We start from the raw sequence: 12,028 nt of genomic DNA, 5'->3' as shown, positions 1-12,028 counted from the left end.
CTTCAATTGCTTTGTGGCTGTGATACCAGAGTGGCTGCGAAATGCCTTATAATGTGAGCACCTTTTTAATTAATGGGTGGTTTGATTGCCAGGAATTAAATGATAAATATATTGAACCATACAAAAATAACCCATGATTGGTGCACTTTTCCCAGGCTCACTTCTGGTATAACCAGCTGTTATCCATACTGTCCTGAACCATCAGGAAAGTTGATCATCCAGAATTGCATAACATGTGCCCCAGCACCACCTGAATTAAACTTCCTGGAAGATGGCTCCTGGTTTCTCCCAAGGGGCTTTTCCTCTTAAGCAAGTGGGCAGAGGCAGATAAGGAGTAGGGGAACTTTGGTTCCACTTGCCCACACACATCAGCTAGTCATATGGGTATCGATTCATGAAGGTTAGGTCCATCAATGGCTATTAGCCAGGATAGGTAGGAACGGTGTCCCTAGCCTCTGTTTCTCCGGAGATGGGTGACAGAGGAGAAATTATGTGAGGATTATCTGTTATGTTTCCTCCTTCTGGAGCACCTGGTATTGGCCACTGTCGGCAGACAGGATATTGGCTAGATGGATCGTGGATCTGATCCAGTATGGCCTTTCTGATGTTCTTATGATAAAGCACTCCCTAAAAGAGTATTGAAAATTATTCCTCCAGCACCTTTGCCTACTTTACAGTGTACCTCTCAGGGGCAGTGCATCAAAGGCCGTGTCTTATGGCTTGTCTACACTATGCTCTGCAACAATGTAGTGCCTGGTGAAAATGTTACTTTTGTCAGCAAGACGGCTTGTCCCATTGATGTAGGCATTCCAGCTCCCCAAATTGTTTATACTTGAATGCCCTAGTGACTTTGTTATCTACTATACATTTGAGAGAGTTTGTCTGTTTGTTCAAGAACTCCTCCGAAAAAGAAAGAGTTAGGACCAGTACATTTGGTATACAGCTTCCTCTTATAACTTAAAGTAAGGTAAGTGTTTGGTTGTGCCAGGACAATGGGATGTTCCTGGAATGGGATTGTTTCTCATAAAATTGTACATAAAAGAAAGAGAATCACCATGAAGCTGATAGGGGCTGGCTGGGAGTGCCCTCTTCCTCCCCCCAGTATGGGACTGCCCCAGCCCTTAGCCTCTCACCTCTTCAGGTGCTCTTTAGGGAGGGTGGTGGGGTCTGAAGCTCCTCACCCCCAGATTTGTATGGGGACATTGCTGGCTGTTCCCCTTCATCAGAGAGCAAGGAGAAAGTACACAGTTTACTACATTCCTCACTCTGGCTAAGGAGCACAGGGGGCAGACAAGCTGTGCATTTTGCTCTTGGTAGACTTTGTTCTCATTCCCTGACAGGGACAGGAAGGGGAGGAGCAAGCTGCCCTGGTACAAATCTCAGAGATCAGAGTTGGCTCCCCCCACCTCCACTCTCACCCTCCATGCCCAACCCCCTACACATGCAGGCATGTGCACACATGTAACCCACACACCTAGTGTGGTTCACTGTCCCATGCAGTGGCACCTAGACCACAGCAAGAGATAAGATCAAGAGACCTCTCCAGCGTGGGCTGAGAGCCAGTTAGCTTTTAGCTCAAAAGGTAGAGGCTCCTATACTAAGCTCCAGAGGTCCCAGGTTCAAATCCGTCTGGTGGGGGTTACACACACAAATAGCCCTTTGCACTAGCCCTTTGTTAAGAACCTGAGCAATGGCAAGTCAATATGCTATTACTGACATAAATTGATAGCGTAGACCACGTTTTAGAGGAGCAATCGAATTCTAAATAAGGAAGAAAATTTCAATCTGAAGTATTACTCCTGTTAAGTTGATGTGACTCCTAGAATACACCTACCACTAGCAGGCCTCCAAGAAATATTACTGCACTACTATATTAGAGCCCTTAACTCAGCCACATGTTGTGTCCATTTAGTGAAGTGTATCTAGTCCTCTCCTAAGAGCCTTTACAATACAAAGGGGCTGAGAAAAAAGATGGTGCTACAGCCTTGCCTTAAGACTCTCTGGCTTTGCTAGACAGTGTGTTAGCATATTCACATAGTAAGAGCTTTCACAGAGAGAAGCTCAACTATCTCTCCTCCTAAACATATACTTAAAAATACAGCAGAAATCAAACTGGAGTGATCATCCCAGTAGAATGTGTGTAAGGATGTGTTTTATCATTTGCTAACATAAAAACACAGATCCCTTGGTGCCCTCCACCTCTCTTCTTGAAATGGGCTTTATCTCAGCAACTTAAAAAAAGAAGAGAGGGAGGTTATTAATATTTTAGGAATCTTCCCCTTCATGCTCATCATCCTGATGAGGTTGGAGTCATCCCTCTGTGCTTCAAAGAAGCTAAAAAGAGAAAAAAGAGAGCCTAAAAGTAATCTTTCTCAAGTTGCTTACCTATCTCACCCTGACATCATTCTTTCATCAGTCACAGGAATGCACTCAGATAAAGTGATTGCCTTCAGATAACTAGCGCTATCAGTTCCCAGCCACCTAAGCCTATACATCCAGTGCACATCACAGTTCTTATCAGTCAAAACAGCTTGAACATGACATACAGCTCCTGGCATTTAGGGAATGATTATTATACAATCCACCACTTTTTGCTTCACTGACACTATATGGCATTTTAGAGTGACGGGGCGGCTTCCGTGAGACCTGGACTCTCTACACTTTTGCTCTCAGAAGGACAAGATAAGTGCAAATATTAATGTTAAAAGTTTTCCATCCTGGATAACAGCCATCTGAATGCACATTTTGCCCTGGTCCCACCTCATCTTGGTACTGTATCCTATATGGAAGAACATAGCAAAAGATGCCATTCATTCCAGTATGAAAAACAAAACTTGTTTGTACACCAGAAAATGTCTGCTGAGAACTGTGAATTTACACACAAAACAAGGAGAGAAGGAAATTAGATTGGGTGCCTGATAAAACGTGAAAGGGAGACTAAAAAGAAAAAGGATGATGTGATTTTTTAAATGGAATGTATGTTCTAGTTCTTACTAATTGTGGGATAATGGCAGGACTGGAAGCAAAACCTATCCTCACAAAATGGAGTGATCACAAGCTGCATCTGCTGCTCTTCCACCACTATCACCTAGGAATGGGATTACGACTGGCCAGTCATTTCACATACACCAAGTGTAATATATAGTACAGGTTGGACCTCCCTCATCTGGCACCCTCAGGACCTGACCGGTCCCAATAGAGGGGATTTGCTGGACCGGGGAGGTCCCTTCCAACATGGCCCATGCTAATTTCCTGCCGCTGCTACAGCTCCAGCCCTGCTCCGCTGCTTCCTGCCCGGCCATGGCTCCCAAGCTGGAGCTCCCTAGCTGCCGCTACTGGACTCTGAGCTGTGTGGCCACTACTGGACACAGCCACTACTGGACCCGGAGCTCCACAGCTGCTGCTGGACATGAGCTCCATGGCTAGAGCTCCCTGGATGTAGCTGGGAAGCCTTGTAGATGCTTCCGACCCCTGCTACCTCCCAGCCTCAGGGGGTAGAACTCACCACTGCTCTGCCCACCTGTGCACGTTCGCACCCAGATGGGGCTTCCAGCTGAGTTGCTGCCCACCCCACTGTACTCCTACCCTCTGGCCTGACGTCCCTATACCTGGGCTCTGTGGGCCAGGAACATCCTTGGTCCTGCCAGACCACGGATGTTGCCAGACCAGAGAGTCCCAGTTAAGCGTGGTACAACCTGTACTTAAGACATTTACCACTGCTCAAAAAAAAAAAAAAAAAAAGTCTAAAGGAAAAGGATCTTTCCCATGTCTCATATTTGAGGATATATTTTGCTTTTGAAGAAGAATACCACTCTTCATTTCTGTCTGTTGCCTTTGCACTCAGTTTCTTCTGTTCTGAGGAATTAATTTCTGGACTGGTGTTTTCTTGCTGAATGCTGCACAGTGAAGCTGTCATTCTAATTTGCTTTCACTTCCTGTTGTGAAAGGTGATAATTAACAATGGGTCTAATTTCAGGTACTTACACATTTCTGCCAGACTTTTATTGACAGATGGAACAGAGTAAATCTGGTTGCAATTTTTTTTCAGGTTTAATGTACTGACAATATTAATGGAAAGTTGTTCTACTAAAGTTAGAATTACATTGGCCATAACTTGTATAGTGAATGTATTAAACTGAAGGGGATAGTTATTATGGTTGAAGCACCCGGGTTGAAATACCTCACCTACCTATTACGAAAGGTTCCTTCCCTCAAAGGTTGGAGTCAACATTTCGTCCTCCAGAAATAAATTGTTTACTTTGACCTCAGTGGGCCAGGATTTCACTTCTGCCTTTTTTTTTTCATATGACCTTAACTTAAATCCTTTCTATTCTCAATGGACATGAAAGATCTAACCTGAGGTAATTTTCCCCGGTACTGGAACAAAATTTGCCACCTTACATCCCCAAAGAAGACCGAGGGATTTCAACATGATGATTTAGATGGATGTGCAGGATTTGTCCTTCAATGTGTGATGTGAAATGCTTTAGGATTAAAGAAGTCATATAAATGCCTGTTGTTGCTAATCTGTAGAGAATTGGGTGATCAGAGAGACATTTAATGTGACTAGAATGCTGAAGAGTTTATACCAGAATGAGTTACTGTATATCAGAATTTTGACACTCTACCTACATAAAGGCTTTTCTATGGCAGTAATTTCAGTGTCTGATCACCTAGTAGTTTTGTCTAAAAAGCAATGGTAGCTTGTGATTAATGGGACTTGAGTCAACTGACCTGTCAGGAAAACCCTGGACTTTAGTGTCTACAATGTATTTTAACCCTACATTAAGAATTTTCTGACCCCTGTCCTGACTTATGGCTTAGGCATCCACACTGCAGTGCAAAGTCCCATGTCAAAGTAAATGTACCACCAAAGTGCCTAGTGCCTCTACTCCTAGAAAACGTCTAGACTACAAACCTCTTTCAAAAAAGTGTGTCTAGACAACAAGATTTTTCAAAAAAAAGGCTTGTTTTTTCAAAAGAGGGTCTAGACGCTCTTTTTCAAAAAAGCCCTTTTTTCATGCAATAGCGCCTTTTTTCGAAAGATGACTTTCAAAAAACCATCTTATTCCTCATAGAATGAGGTTTACCACCGTCGACAAAACTGCCACGTTCTTTCAATTTACTGTCAACAGAACACGGCGGTAGTCTAGATGCAGGTAAAGTTTTTTTGAAAAAAGGCCACTTTTTTCGAAAAAACCTTGTAGTCTAGACACACCCCTAATGACAACAGTCTAGCTCTAGGAATGTATAGCACAGAGGGAAACTTTGCTGCCCATCCTGTTCCCTAACTGTGGCAGTTCTACTGATGGGATTCAAGTGCCCATACAAATCATGTGAGTCCATACATTTCACAGGAGTGCAAAGGACTTACTTAGATCCTTGCTTCTACTTAATGCAGGCTCAGCTCTTGGGTCTGAGCCCTAGGTTAGCACATTTGCTGTGAAGATGTAACACCGGGGGGTTGGCTTGAGTTCAGCCTCACACCTGGGCTTAAATTGCCATATAGACATATCCTCTGTCACTAGTGGATTTAGGCTTACAGCACCTCCTGGAACTAGGAAAGTATTATCCTAGCTTATGTACATCCACTGAAACTGTAGTTCTGATGACTAGAAATACTAAGAAACAGAGACTGCACAGTGAATACATATTACATTAGATTTATACTATGCCGTTACATTGTTTTTTATATCAGAAGTTCACGACTGCCACTCTACTAAAAGAAAACCGCAGTGTAAGTGCTCAGATAATTATCACACTAATTTATTTCTTCGTAAGAACTGCAGTGATTTGCTGCCTTAATCTGAGGTATTATAATAATATCCTGCACTATAATTTCAGTTGCAAATGCATTAATTGAAATGATTTCAAGGATAATTACATGAAAACAGCAAACTAGTGTACCCAAACTGACAAGCTAAAATACAATGAACAATTAACTTGCCCTCTGGGAAATGCATTTCCATTCTCTGAATGGCAGGTATTTAAAATGAGAGACTGCTTTGGGACGTGCATGCTTTGGCACCTTCACAGGCAATTGTCTCTGTTTATCAGTTATCAAACTTGTATTATTTTATTATGATTTCCAGAACTGACAGAGTAAGACAAACAATATTTATTATTCCACCTCCCCCACACACTAAGTTATATCTATAATTTCCAGCCCCCCACATCTTTTATCTTACTCTCTGGCTTTGAATCTTATAGAGCTTCTGTTTGTACAAAAAAAGAACAACACAAGCAAACATCCTAAAAAACCTTCCCTCCAAATCAAAACACATTTCTGCAAAAAACTGATTGTGAAATATACTCACTCTTTGCTAGATGTAGAATTAGAATGTAGACATTTCTGGTCCCCAATCTTGACCTCAGACCCTGACAACGCACATGCATGAGCACGTGCGTTTTAGTGCAACTGGTATTATTTTTTTTAATGGTTCAGTAAGTGACACTCCTGCCCCTTTGAACCAACATGCTGACTTTGTGAGAGCTGGTATATTAACCCCATTATCCTAGTCAAATTCCAAAATAAATAACTTGCTTTCTGTCTACTTAAATTTCCTCTTGCAGTTTCAGCGAGAAAAGTTATTCTCTTTCCAACTATTGTATAATGCCACTGGTTACATTTTAACGATGTGGTTACACTTTAGTGGTGGCTAAGCACCCTATGATCTATAACAGATTGCAAGTATCTAAAATGGTGTTACAAGGATGAGAGGGAAAATTATTTCCCTTAACCTCTAAGCAATGGGATTAAATTGCAAAATGGGAGTTTTAGGTTGGACATTAGGAAAAACTTCCTGTCGGGATGATTAAGCACTGGAATAAATTACATGAGGAGGATGTGGAATCACAATCAGTGGGATATTTGAGTGCAGTTAGACAAATCACAAGCAAATCATTTAGTGCCTCAGTTTTCCCCACTTGTAAACTAGGGATAATAACACTTCTCTTCAGTGGGGTGTTGAGGATAAGGTACTTAGCTACTGAGGCAATGATGGCAGCCATATAACTACCGCAGATAAGCTATCTATCTAGAGAGAAACTGCCTTGCAATGTACAGTTCTGTAAATATATAGAGGACTAGGGGATAAGTGCTGTGCCGATATAAGTGTTACATATCTGTAGCACTCTTAGGTTTATATCTCTTATTTTGCTGTGTACAGAACTACCACATCCCTTGGGATTCTGTTGTCTCTGGAGACAAGCAGATGTTTTGTTCTTATTTCTATGCAGACTGTCAAATGTCACATGTGCTCTCACAGAGATTTTACTTTACAGGTTTTTTTTATCAAACAAAGCAGATTACAACTGGAAATACCTCTTTGCTCTTTGTGAACGGGGAAAGAACTTTTGTTATCCAGAAGCAAACGTAAAGCTGTTTTGCAACTGGTTACCACTGGATCAAAGCATGAGGAATGAAGAAAAAAAAATGTGTGTCCCATCTTCATAACAGACCTTCTAGAATGGGATGGGTTTTCCATTTATATCCTGGTTTCAATGTATTCTGAACCACTGCAACTTGTGGAACAGGGTTAGACAAACATGGCTTGCAGGTATATGCTTCTAGAGAAAAAAACTGGATTTTTTTTTAAAGTTTAAAGACTGGAAATTCATGGTCATTTTAAATATATTAAAACCAATTTCATAGCTGATATTTTGAAGGGAGAAACAGTGCTGAAAACCCGAGAGAGATTATTCGGACTTCCTCAACACTGTATCTGACAGCCTCAAATCCTAGGTCTTCCCCAGCTTGCTAATGATATAGACTTCTAGCCTGTGATCATCACTTTGATCCAAAGGACATTAGGTGGCTGCATCTCCATGCAAATGCACCATGTCTGCGAACCTCCAGAAATCTGAGTAGGAGGAAGAAATATTCAGAAAGGGGTTGCATGGCTTGTGTTGCTAGGCAACCACTTCCTTTGCATCTCTATGTTAAGAATAGCATCCGCTGGGAGTCCGGATCTCAAGCCTGGCAGCAGAAAAGAGAAAATTACAAGTGTACAGTATGGGCCACATTGTGTGCTAAATGGGAGGTTGCAAGGGACCGGGCCTTATGGTGGCTGCTTGAGCTCAGGGGCTGCTTTCTTCAACATTCCTATGGATGCTGAGGTCCCCACAGGAGATAGGGAGGAGAGAAGAGAAAGGGTATGGGTGTGTGACACTTCTGTACTGATTAGCAGAGCCAGCTGCCTGTTGAGGGAAATGCTTACAGCACCACAGATATGGCTGGAGAAAGTGCCTTATACTGCTGTGTAATGTATTAGAAAAAGAATAAAATAGAGCTGAGAAGTGATTTAATTACAGTGTATAAATACCTTTCTGGGGGAGACATACTGGTCACTAGAGGTATGTCTACACTACAGTATTATTTTGAAATAATGTGTCTACACACAAAATGCATGTCGAAATAGCATTTTGCTATTTTGAAATGGCGCGTCCACACTGAGTGGATTCTGAAACACATTTAAGGCTGGCCGGAACCAGTTCCAGCAGAGCACCAGGTCAGGACTTATTGTGTGGGGCTGCTGCCTGAGGCTATCTGAGGTCTGTGCTTAAAGGGACCCCCCCTGGACAGCCAGTTCTCAGGTTTCCCTGCTTGCTTGTCTACCTCGATGAGGGAAAATAAAGCATTTTGTCTCTGTGTGCTCTAGTTGTCCTCTCTTGGGACACCACAGCACTCTGCAACATGGAGCCAGAGCTTCCCCTGAGCACTCTGGTGCTTCTCTTGGACACATTGCTGCGAGTCTGGCTGCACTTTCTGCAGGCTGCCATCCAGGAGGTCCATTGGGTGGCTGTCAGTATCCAGGAGGCCCTGTGGGAGAGCTTTCACCCTGAGGAGCACTAAGAGCCTCCCTGGTCTGCCCCACTGGGAGCTTGTGCTTCATTCCTCCCTCATGTCCTTCCACTTACCCCCCCCCCCAACCCTCCTTCCTGATGTCAAATAAGATACCCATATTTTCATGAACACAAACTCTCTTTATTTAACATCTGGTGCATCCTCCTGCGGCGCTGTGCTCTGGAATGGCACTTCGTGTGTTCCCACATGCAGAGGCTGCTGTGTGATCCCCACACTGCAAAGTCAAGTGAGGAGCATGCAGCTGCCCCTCGCTGCCCATCACTTCCACCTTGTGTGTGTAGGGAACATGATGGCACTCATCTGATGGGCCTTCCCCAGCCTCGGACGATGCCTTGGACATGTCCAGAGCATGGGGTACTGGCTCCAGGTGATTGTGCTGACCTTGTCTGGCTCCTCCTCTTCCTTCTCCTCTGCATCTCTGCCCTCTGGGAGGGCAACGATGGGTGTCTCGAGCCCTGAATCCACTACTAGGGGGAAAAGACTGCCCTGCCCCCTAGTATGCGGTGGGGCAGGTGTGAGGTTCTGCCCCAGAGCAGGAACTGAGGTCCTGGGCCTTGGCATATGCCTGGCAGAGCTCTTTAACATTCATCCACACTTGCCCCTGGGTGCGGATGTGCCCCTTAGTGGCCAGGCTATTGGCCATGCGGCCATAGATGTTGGCATTCCAGTGTCCGGTGCAGAGATCATGGAGATTGCTCTCATCACCCCAAACCTCAGGAAGGTTCAGGATCTCCACACCAGACCAGGAAGGCACATGACTTTTCTGTGGTCTTTTCTCCAGACCAGGAAGGCAGTGGAGAGCTGGGTGGGAGCAGCAAAGTCGCTCATTTTGAGCTACCTCAATGCACTGGCAGCTGCTGGGTAGCTCACGGCTGTGAGGGCCTGCTGTCTGCTGCAACCCCTTTCTCCTGAGGCTGCAGCTTTAAGGGCTCCAGGGGAAGGAGGGACTACTGAGTTTTGATGAGTGTAGACCAGTATTTTTTAAACTTTTTAAGACCGAGGAACACCAAACAAATTTTTTTATGCGGTACACCAAGGATATTTTTGTTGAGAAAGAAAGAAAGAAAAAAAAAAAGGTTGTGGGAAAAAAGGTCAGGGGGAAGTTACTGAACAAAAAAACCCAAAACAAAACAAAAAAAAAGTGTCGCCTGCCCCTTTAAGGCCATTTTGAATTCTGTTGTTCTCTGCAGCACACCTCTGACTGCCTCATGGCACACGAAACACAGTTTAAGAAACACTGGTGTAACATGGCACTGTGGGAAGGGCTGGAGGCCAATTATTTTGAAATAATTCCAGTCGCTCTGTCAACACAGGCACTATTTTGAAATAGCTATTTCAGAAGAGGCATTATTCCTCATGAAATAAGGTTTACAAATGCCAAAATAAACCACCTGTTATTTCAAAATTATTTTGAAATAATGGGCTAGCTGTGTATTTCAGACATTATTCTGAAATAACGCTGCAGTGTAGATGTCCTCTGAAGTGTCGAAACTTCTGCTTGTCTTGCTTGCTTTTTGCCTGTGAGGCTCTGCTTTTCTTTCTCTCTCTTTCACACTTTACCCAAAACACTACTTAGCAAAGCAAAAGCTTCTGCATCCACTCAGTCTAAAATTGCTGCTTTTGTTTTAGGTGGAGGTTTGCCTTTAATTTATCCTTACATTTATGCTATTTAAAAGACGCATTTACATCCATCAACCTCAATAAGGTTTATACTAAGCTCATAACAATAGTCATTTTCTTCTGGAAAACACAATACACACTTGTAGTTATTTTAAAAGCTTTTTCTGTTTTGTTTTTATCCCCAAGGAATTCTTCCTTTCTGGTATGTGTGGCATTTTTTAAATTGCTGTTGTTCTCCATCTGAATTGATCAGAACTGTTATTAATATTTATTTTTGGAATGCTGACTTCATTCTGTACACTGCAAAGGAGACAAGGGGCTTGCCTTAAAATCTGCCAGGAGCTTAGATTCCTGTAGAATTCTATGGCTGTAAAAAGTACCACTTGCATTTGCAAGCTAACTCAAGCTTGATGCATGGGAGAACCAGCTTGTGGGGGATGGAGGAGAAATCCCATTTTTTCTGTGTGAAGACTGAGCCCTCTGAATGTACTTAAAAACAATGAATAGTCTAGAAGTCCACTAATACTCCAGTCATCTGCAGAAGTGCGTTGTACCCATGAAAGCTCATGATACCATCTACATGTTTTGTTAGTCTTTAAGGGACTTCTAGACTATTCATTGTTTTTTAAGTTTTCTAGTTACAGACTAACTTGGCTACCCCTCTGAAGTTTTTGACCCTCTGAATGTGTCATTGATTAATTGGCATGGAGGTCAGGAGATAAGCATATAGAGTATTCTGTGAATGCACATAAATGAAGCAGCACAGAGGAACTGATAATATTCAGACAAGGCTGGTGACTGTGGCAGCTGGTGGCTATGATAGTAGCTAGTATGTCTGAAAGACCATTGTGCAACTCTAGTGACTGATGGAAACAGTTCAAGTGAAATTGGGATAATACAAATTTTATCTTAACCCTGTGTCTCTGAAGGTACTCTCCAGTGTACACTGTTGTTTGAACTAATTCCTGTAAACTCAAGAGTATGCACCTGCAGATCCCTTTTCAGAATTTGTGCCTAAGATTATTGCAGACATCCAAAATGTCATTGAAACAGGCACCATCTGACAGCTGTCTGTCCCTAGCCTCTGTTTGCCAAAGGTTGGAGATGGATGGCAGGAGAGAGATGGCTTGATCATTACCTGTTTGATTCACTCCCTCTGGGACACCTGGCATTGCCCACTGTCGGCAGACAGGGTGCTGGGCTGGATGGACCTTTGGTCTGAGCCAGTATGGGCATTTTTATGTTCTTATGTTCTTAGGTGATATATAGCAGGTCAGAGGACCTTTATATTTTTTATTGAACATCTAGCTTCAAAAGAAACCAATAAGCTGTTACTATTGCCTATACCTATGTGGTATGTGGTCTTAAATTGAAATATTAAGAGACCCAAAATGGAATTTAGAGGTACAAAATTACAAAAATTTCAGTGACAATTTTAAGCAAAAACTTAATTTGGAAAATGTTGACCAGGTCCATAGAATCATAGGACTGGATGGGACCTCGAAAGGTCTTCTAGTCCAGTCCCCCATGTTCCTGGTGGGA

General features: G+C 43.0%; 1 long non-coding RNA gene across 2 annotated transcripts in view; it reads right to left on the bottom strand.

Annotated features, from left to right (window-relative positions):
* LOC142826559 (uncharacterized) overlaps nucleotides 1-6,540 on the bottom strand; it is a 116,584-nt gene extending 110,044 nt beyond the window's left edge. For both annotated transcript variants that reach the window (XR_012900767.2, XR_012900766.2), the window contains exon 1: nucleotides 6,318-6,540. This is a non-coding gene — a long non-coding RNA (uncharacterized LOC142826559). The remainder of the gene's footprint in view (nucleotides 1-6,317) is intronic.
* Nucleotides 6,541-12,028: the final 5,488 nt, after the last annotated feature.

Source organism: Pelodiscus sinensis, chromosome 1 (genome assembly GCF_052426305.1).
Source record: "Pelodiscus sinensis isolate ZL-2025 chromosome 1, ASM5242630v1, whole genome shotgun sequence".
NCBI lineage: Eukaryota > Metazoa > Chordata > Testudines > Trionychidae > Pelodiscus > Pelodiscus sinensis.
This window is presented reverse-complemented; position numbering and strand designations above follow the sequence as displayed.